Below are 8,872 nucleotides of genomic sequence, written 5' to 3' on the forward strand. Positions count from 1 at the left end.
CTTGAATGTTTTGCTCTCTTCATGGTTGTTACTTGGATCAGCTTAGGCAGGCTGGGGCTGGCTGATGTCCCCCACACAACCAGGGGCATTCCTGGTGCTTAGTATTTCATGTGCAGGGCTCAGGCTGGTGGGATCCCATTCCAGTGCTGCAGGGCTCCACTCGTGAAAGAAGTTTAACTGGTATAAACAAAAATTGAGGGGTTTTCTTTTGGTGGGTTTTTTCTCCCAAAATACCCTTGGCCCAATTTTTCCCAAAGTTGCAGGGAAGAGTTTACAGGAGCTCCTGGGTTAAAGTTTAAAATAAATGCATGCAAAATGAGCTGAAGTAGCTGAGGGGAGGGTGCAGATTGTTGCTAAGAAAACAAATGGGTTTTGGGCAAATGAGCTGCACCAGGAACTGTAGGAAATCTAAAATATTGAGGCTGGCAGGTACCTGCCCCAGGGTGTGACATTGTTTAGTGGTGGACTTGGTACGGCTGGGTCAATGGTTTGACTCAATGGTCTTAAAGGTTGTCCTGGTTTAGGGCAAAATTGGGAGAGAATCCTCAAAAAGGGGACCCCTCCAGAAAGCAAACCCACATGGCCCCTCCCCCCAACCGGTTCGGGAAGAATTCCTTGGAGAGAAGTGGAAAGAACCTGTTTATTCAACAGGCACAGCACCCCCCAGCACACAAAATGAACAATACCGGATGACACCACTCTTTCACCGCTCTGAAAAAGATGACAAATTCAGAAAGTCTCTCCTGGGGGTGGTTGCTCTGTTATCAGTCCCTCCGGCGCTGGGGCAGCTGCTGCAGCCACGGGGTGCAAACTCTCGGTGTTTCCCAGGTCCCAGTCCGGAGCAGGTTCGGGTAGGTCCAAACAGGAAAGGGGAAACAGTCCAGAAAGGAATTTGGACTGTTTAGCTAAATTAACTAATGAGAAGAGGAAAAAAGCAAGAGCACACAGAAGCAAAGCAGAAGCAGAGCAGAAGCAAGAGCAGAGCGAAAAAGCAGGGCAAAAAGCAAAACCTGTATGTCTCTTATGTCCCGCCGGCTGTGAGGGAGTGGCTGATAAGAAACCAAAACAGAACTTTCCCTCTTCAGAGCCAGCCTTGAAGGCACAGAACATAATATCCAGCATAAATAACACACATGAACGGGGATACCAGCATCCTAACGTCACCCTAGGACAAAGGTCTTTTCCAATCTAAACCATTCTCTGTCCATAAGTCAAGGGGGAAAAGAAATATGGACCATATAGTCACATAGGTTGGAAAAGACCTCTAAAATCAGAGTCCAACTGTTAACTCAGCACTGCCAAGTCTACCCCTAAACCATGTCTCCAAGTGTCACAGCTACATGCTTTTTAAATCCTTCCAGGGACGGTGACTCCATTACTACTCTGGGGAACCTGTTCCAATGCCTGACCACCCTTTCAGGGGAGAAATTTTTTCTAATCTCCAATTTAAACCCCCTGGCACAACATGAGACTCATCCTACTGCTTGTTACTTGGGATGCTCCATGCCTGCTCCCCACTTGGGGTCTGCTCCCTCAACCTGTGCTAACCTGAGTGGCATGTCAGTGGTGCATCCCTTCTTCCTGCTGCTGACACCAGCTGCCCAGGTGTCCCCATGGATCCCTACCCACAGCAGCCCTTCCCACCTCTACTATCACCATACTATGTGCCCTTGGTCATGTCACTACACCTAGAGGCAGCTTCACTGCAGCACCCACACCTGCCATCCTCGTGCTGGCCATGCAGCTTCCCTGCTCTGAGCATGGCCATGCTGCTTTGTAGCAGGCACAGGGCCTGCTAGGGCCCCGTGGAGGGCCGAGGCCTAAAGAAAGGAAATGCCAAGTCATGATGAAAAGGCCAGAAGCCCCTCTCTTCCACCTTCCAGACCCTAGCTTATCTCTCTGTGACCCCATAGGTTACTTCTCCTTAACCCCTGCTATTGGACAATTTCTGATCCCTTCTAACCCTATATAAGGGGCTGCTTTAGCCCATTCTGGCCAGAAGAGCCGTCGCTGGAACCTTTCACAGATCCCCCCAATAAACCATCGCTGTGCAACGCCAGGACGTTTCTTCTCCTCTCTCGTGGCGTCTGCTTCCCGGCTAGCTAGTGAGGCTCCTTAGCAAGCAAAGAGCTGGAATCCTAAGAGATCTGAATCACTAAGAGCTGATATCACTTGGGCTTGCTAAGGTTGCCTGCATCTAAGAGCGGTTTGGGTATTCGGACAGTCAGTCTCCAAAGGACTGAGCTATCTGGCCCGTGCTAGCCTGCCTGCTTGGGGGCAAACGAACCCAGTAGGAAGCCAGCTTACCAGCATACTGCTTTGCACTGCTTTGGCTGCATTGACTTCAAGACAATGCTTCACCCTGACTCAAGAAATCAACAAAATCAACCCAAACTGCCATTCTGCCCCAGGGTGTCCCCGTCTTCTGCTGCCATCCTATATCTATGAAGAACATGACCAAAAGGAGACAAGACCCAGACCATCTGTGGGGCGCTCCCAAAGCTGCCCTCCCCGCCCCCCCCCCCGCCATGTTTTCAGACGTAGAAGATGGAGCACTAGTGGACATCTAGTGGCACCTACCACAGATGCCCCAAGGCAGCTACAGAACCCCCTGGTGCATAGCCATCACCCTGTGGCAAACCCAGCCTTGTGTCCCTTGGGTCACTCCAGTACCCCCATGGACATGCAAATAGTAACAGCGTGGGCAGGGGTCTGACATGGGGCCATCCTTCAGCCCCTGGGGCAGAACAGAGGTGCTCAGACTGAAACATTTTGGGCCAGCTTTAGCTTTGTGATATGGATTTATTCTATGCCTACAGCCACATGGTTTTATCAGAGGGTTTAAATGCACATCATGTGCTGGTATATAGTTTCTCAGTGCTCTAAAGGCAAATACCAGTGTGCTATCCAAAGCTTTTACCTTGGTCACAGCAATGACTAGCCACCAGCTACAAAATAATTGCTAAGTACCAGGAGGGAGCATCTGAAAAGCTCTCTGGAGAAGTATGGAGATAAAAGTGCTTTAAGGTGGCTTATGGAGGGATTGCAACTAAGCAGGAACATCTTGGCCACAGAGAATTCAAGGATTTGATGTTTCTGTATATATAGGAAGCTGTTTGGGGGTGCAGGGGAAGTATCATCTTTCACATTTCAGTTATTAGTCTAGTACCTTAAGATACACAACTTATGCATCCATACCCTCCAGCCTGCCACAGCTACCCGTGAAGCCCCAGACCCAGAGTGGGTGGGCACTGAGGCATTCTGTTGTAACCATTCCTGCTCAAACAGGGCACCAGATCTGCAATGGAGAAAGAAGGAATTTTCACCCTGCCTCATGCACATAAATCACCAGAGTTCAGACGGTTGGTGTCTTAGGGATTTTTTTTTTTTATCCCATGTCTGTCGCTATTGAGTAAGAAATGACACAGACTCATCAGAAGGCTGATTGGCATAACATGCATGCCATATATTTGGAACTGCTCCTTTTTATAAGCTGTTTCGATCCAGGTAGATTTGATTGGTCATTCAGTTAATACATTTCACCTGATTGGCTAATTAACAAGATGCCCTTCTTATAAACAATCTTTGAGAAAAACATGAAAACTGAGAGTAAGAAAACAACACCTGCAGGTTGTTTATAATAATAACCTATCATTGTTTATCTTCAACTCCCTAAAGTCTCTCAAGCCAATTCTGGGAAAATTTATCTAGTTTTCTTGCTCTCTGACCAGTCTGTCACATCCACAGGTCCCCCTTTTTGTTTAAAGGAGGAGGAAGTATTTGTAATCCTCTGTGGGGCCCCTTGCAGAAAGGAGAACAAACACAGCTCCAGAGGTTCCTCTAGCAGTTGCTAGTTATCAATCAGAACCTCAATCGGATGCCATTTTAAAATGGTCTGAGAGATCAAATCTTGTGATTCCCTCTTACAAGAAATACACTATTAATCTTAAAATCAGTTACCTATTCTAATACAATATCAAATCTAATATAGTAGCAACTTATCGTTAGTTTGTTCAAAGAAGTGAAACAGATTGAAATTTTACAGGGTAAAAATCCATTTCGGATTTAGGTGAAATGTGCCGTTTTGAATTATTTAGTCTGTAGCTTGCTTGCATAGATGAAATATGCTGTTTAGTCTGTTAAGTCTGTGCTGTGCTTAAGACTTCCTGTTCTCGCAAAAAAACCTGTGCTCGCAGAACTGTCTCAGCCTAGGAAAAAGAATGCGAACTTCCAAGCTGGAAAGAAAGATAGTGGGGGGCCCCTTGAACTTTGGAACAAAGATGAGAGCCAAAGCTGAGGCTGGAGGAGATGGACAGGATGACCCAGGAGTTCTTTCTGTACAAGGACTGATAAAAAAAACTAGCTGCAAGTGTAATGCGAAACCAGTAAAATGAATATGCATGAAGCTATTGTGAAATTCTATGCATATGTACAAGTAAGGGGGATAAAAAAAGGTTTGGAATTCTCAGGGGTGGACATGTCCTTTAGGGGGAACAATCCCCACATGCATCCAGTGCTGTAATAAACATACTGGCTTTACAACTTTTACAAGTTGTGGAGTTAGTTTTTTTTTTACCACAAATCAGAACTGACAGTCTTAACTTGTCAACAGTCTTTTTCTTTAAACAAGGAAAGGATAGAATGTTTATTCCCCACTCGTGAAGGGGCCATCTGATTGATGGTCGTCATCTTGATCATTGTTTGGAGGTTGCCTGTTGGCCACATTCTGTTTTTGGTGTCACAAATCAGGGCCGACACACCTTGCAGGTACCCATCGTACTCCAGTGTCTGTGGGAACACATGCATACCCGCAGCCCCAAGTGATAAGGTCGTACGGGCCCTCCCACTTATTAGTGGCTAGGTCCCATATCCAGACTTTCGCGTCTCACCTGAAGAGTACAACAAGAAAAAATTATTTAGAATGACAGGATTCTCTGAATTCTATGGCACTGTAAGATGATTGATTGTATATAGAGCTTTTCCCAATCGACTGTGCAGGGTTTCTCCAGGCATTCCCCTTTTTTGTTTGTCCAGAACACGCTCTAAGGTACCATGAACATGTTCAACAATGGCCTGGACCATTGGAGAGTGCAGCATACCAAGTTTGTGTGACACTCCCCCATAAGCGCAAAAACTGTGAGACATGGGCAGGGCCATTATCAGTTTTCACAGAAGAAGGTATTCCCAAGACTGCAAAAGCCATCCTCCAATGGGCAATCATGTCACGACCATTTTCTCCAGTATGAGCAGATGCCCACATGGCAGAGGAGAAGGTGTCAATAGACACATGCACATACTTAAGTCGGCCAAATTCAGTGGCATGAGTAACATCTGATTGCCAAAGCTGTAAGGCCTTTAGGTATCTGGGGTTCACCCCCGCTGGTAAAGGTGCAGCAAGTCCATGACCATCAGAGCAAGAACTGACAATGTCACGAGCCTCAGTTGGCATCAAGCGAAATTGTTTCTGCAGGGTATGTGCACTTTGATGGAAAAAATCATGCAACACTTTGGCTTGCGCAATCTTGTCAGGCTGAGGCGCTACCCACGCAGGGTTACCCAACCTGTCAGTCACCTTCTGTTATGAAACCTGGCAACTTGGTGTGACTCTGAATGTGCAAGATGTAATACAAATGAACTCGGGACTGAATTGCACTCCACAAGGTTCTCAATAACTGAAACAAAACTGCGTTATTGACTTCCTTCAGAAGTGAACAATCCAAATGCTTAGTTATGTCTGCAACATAGGCAGAATCAGTGACCAAGTTCAGGGGCACCTGAGGAAATTCCTGGAATGCCATGGAACAGCCTTTAACTCAACCCGTTGGGCTGAGCCTGACTCATGGCCCTCCAACATTTGCCATCCAGATTCAACCTTTCAAGTAACAATGGCTTTCCCTGTTTTTTCGGAACCGTTAGTGGAGACGGTGGGTCCTTGCACTGGCACCCATTGTGGCTTTTTGGCCACAATGACAGATTGGTTGCTTTTGCCAACTGCAATAACTTGCGACTGGGCAGATGATAGGCAGTCTGCCCTGAAAAGTTTTGCAGCGCACTTTGCAAAGGAGCACTGTTAGCAAAGCTCCATTCAAAGTCTTCCCGTTCGACTGGAAGAATGATTGTTGAGGGATCAGCTGCCATTAATTGCAAAGACCATTGACGTTATTTGATTATCAAATGAGCGATCAGTTAAAATAGTGTGGGTGCTGTCTTTTTCAGTTCATGGGGCAAGAAGACCCATTCCAAAATGTGCAAATGATCAGACCATTTGTCACTCCATTGGCCAATGATATCCATAGGATGAAAATCTGGACTGGTAATGAAGACAGTGATATCAATGGAAAGGTCTACTCGATGACCCTGACAAGCAGAAAGAGCCTTTTGGACCTCCCCCAGCGCTCATCGCGCCTCAGGAGTCAATTTCCAAGGTGATCTCAGGTCAGGGTCCCCCTTTTGAGTATCATACAGTGGAGACAGTTGTTTTTCGGTTAGTCCCAAGTAAGGATGCAACCAACTGATGTCACCCATCAATTTCTGGGCATCGTTCAAGGTCTTAATAGAATCTGAGAATTGCACCTCCTGATGCTGAATAGTTCGGTCAAGAATTTTGACTCCCAGATATTCCCAAGGAGGATGCTGTTGAACCTTCTCCGGAGACACCTGCAGCCCATAAGAATGCAGAGCAGTGAACAGCTGAGGCTGAATCCTCAGCAATTCATCCTGTCTGGGTGCTGCTACCAGGATGTCATCCATGTAATAATAACAACATGTGTCGGGAAACTGCTCGCGGACTCCAGACAAGGCTTGAGCCACATACCATTGACAAATAGTAGGGCTATTGCAACAGCCCTGGGGCAAAAGTTTCCATTGATATCTCTGCGCAGGTTCAGCATTGTTGATTGAAGGCACTGTGAAGGCAAACTTTGGCTTGTCATCAGGATGCAAAGGAATTGTGAAAAAACAATCCTTCAAATCAATGATCAAGATTGCCCATCCTGCGGGGAGCATTGGTGGGTGAGGGCATACCAAGCTGCAATGCTCCCATGCTTTCCATCACTGCATTAGTTTTTCAGAGGTCCTGTAACACCCTCCATTTCCCAGATTTTTTCTTTATCACAAAGACAGGGGTATTCCAGGGACTAGTGGACGGCTCAATGTGTCCCTGTTGAAGTTGTTCCTGAACCAATTCACTAAGGGCAACCAATTATTCTTTTGTCAGGGTCCACTGGTGTATCTAAATGGGTTTGTCCACCAGCCACCATAAAGGCAGAGTAGGATATTGTCTGCCCTTTAGTGCAGTGGCCCCAATTAAAAATCCATCCCAATTTGTACCCCCCAGGCTGCCAACACATCCCGCCCCTAATGGTTGATTGGAGCTGGAGTGACATAGGGCTGAACTGCAGCTGTCTGCCCATCCATGTTTCTGATCAACAGAGACCATTGACTTACAAAGGTATGCGCTGCACCCCCCAACCCTTGAATGGCTGACCTTACGGAAGCCAAAGGCCATGTAGGAGGCCATGCAGAGAAGGAGATGATTGTCACATCTGCCCCTGTGTTGATCAAACCTCGAAGCCAGGTCTTTGGCAGGCAGGCACCCAGTAGGGTCAGAGTACACATCATCTGGGGTAGCTGAGCAAAAATATCTGCAGACCAGAAGACTTGTGGCAGTCCTGTGGTTTCAAAGCCACCATTCCCACAAGTCCGCTGGCCAGTCCTGGGGACACATGACTGACAAGGCACAAGTTGAACAATCCAAGTCCCTGCCGGAGTAGTGATGGGGGGGGTGGGGGGGGTGGGCGTGGAAACCGTAGCACGAATTTGACCCGAAAACCAGAGTCAATGACACCTGGATGAACAAAGATTCCTTGGTGGGTGACACTAGATCTTCTCACAAGCAGTGCGCTGAGTCCTTGTCCTAAAGGTCCGAACAGATCCAAAGGAACCTTATGTTCATGAGAGGATTCTAAGATGACTGCGGTTGTGGTATGTACATCCACCCTGGCGGAGCTGTGGGTGCTGCCCTTGAACTGGCTGAGCAGGCCTGTGCCAGTGCCATGCCCAGAGGAATCACTTGTGTCAGAGTGCAGTTCCCCTGTGTGCTCACCCTCCCGTTTCCCAGGCCTGCCAAAGGCTGGCCATTGGCATGATATTTAGACTTACATTGGTTTGCATAATGAACTGCCCTTAGGCACTTAGAGCACAAGAAACTGGTATTTGGTCCTGTTTGCTTGTGTGTTCCCTGCTTCTCTTGCCCTTATTTTTGCCATTTTTCTGTTGTCTGCCCCCTGAGGATTTCTGGCCTGGATGTAAAGCAACTGTCAAAGCAGACACTTTGTGGTCTACAGCACCTAGTTTGGCACATGCGTGGACCATGTCTGTTAGCATCGGGTTGCCTGGAAGGGCATCTATGATCTTCCGGCAATCACTATTTGCGTTGTTCCGAGCTAACTGCTTGCATAAAACCTGCCTCAAGATATCATCCTCAACCTGTTTCTCCAGGGCTGCTGCAAGTTTCTCAACAAATGGCAGAATGGGTTCATCTGCCCCTTGAGGCATTGTCACATATCATGGCTTGGGAGAGGCCATTTCTATAGTTCTTAGCAATGCATTAAACCCTACCCTTTGACTCTGCTCAAGAACAGCAGCGTCCTAGGTAGCCTGAAGATCAGGATTGGAAAAGGCCTGTTCTCCGAGGAGAACGTCTACTCCCACATAAAACCTAGGATCTCCCTGAGGCAATTGCCTGTTTGCTGCAATCCTTTCAGCGACCTGCCTCCAGTTGTCCAGAAAAACCCTAAATTGCACGGGCTAGAACAATATTTGAGCTATATGTTTAATATCAATTGGAGCAAGCAGGTCTGTGTTTAGCACT

This window comes from Haemorhous mexicanus, chromosome W (assembly GCF_027477595.1).
Source record: "Haemorhous mexicanus isolate bHaeMex1 chromosome W, bHaeMex1.pri, whole genome shotgun sequence".
Lineage (NCBI taxonomy): Eukaryota > Metazoa > Chordata > Aves > Passeriformes > Fringillidae > Haemorhous > Haemorhous mexicanus.